We start from the raw sequence: 661 nt of genomic DNA, 5'->3' as shown, positions 1-661 counted from the left end.
CGCCGGCTCCAGGGAGGAGCGACTTCCCGTCCCCGAGTGCAGCGGGGCTTCCCGGGCAGGGCGAGGCGGAGCCGCCGCGGTCAGTGGGGAGGAGATGCCGGGAGCGCGGTGCGGGGGCAATGGAGCTCTGTATGGAGAGGGTCGGGACCGCCATGCCCCAAACGCGATGCGAAGACCTGAGCCCAGCTGCGTTTGCTCATTTCAGAAGCCCGTCCATTTTCGGCTTCGAGAGAGTGTCAGCTCTTTTTCCGAGGACAGGTGCTCCGTGGCCCCTCCGTGACAGTCCCGTCAGAAGATTTTTCACAGCATTTCAAAAAGGCAGTTTGGGAATTTCCAGAAAGTGATCGTCAGGCTCGCTCATGGATGGAGCTGTTTTGCAAGGCCTGTTGGCCCTGCAAACATCCTTCATTAAAAGCGATTTAATTTGAAGTTAGAAACTCCCAGCTTTCCACTAGGGAGGGGCAGCTCCACAGCCATCCCACCAAACAGGAGACAGCTCACCTTCCCTTATGCGTGGGTATGGCTGAGCCTGTGGCTTTCTTCTGCCCTCTTTCCTCCCAGTAGAGAACAGAGGTCAGGTAACAAGAGAAAGAAACCAGGTGTTGAGGCTGTGGTCGTGTGTTGACGTATTGTAGCATGTGACTGAATACACAACCGTTGT

This window comes from Meleagris gallopavo, chromosome 3, assembly GCF_000146605.3.
Source record: "Meleagris gallopavo isolate NT-WF06-2002-E0010 breed Aviagen turkey brand Nicholas breeding stock chromosome 3, Turkey_5.1, whole genome shotgun sequence".
Lineage (NCBI taxonomy): Eukaryota > Metazoa > Chordata > Aves > Galliformes > Phasianidae > Meleagris > Meleagris gallopavo.
Note: the sequence above shows the minus strand (reverse complement) of the source record.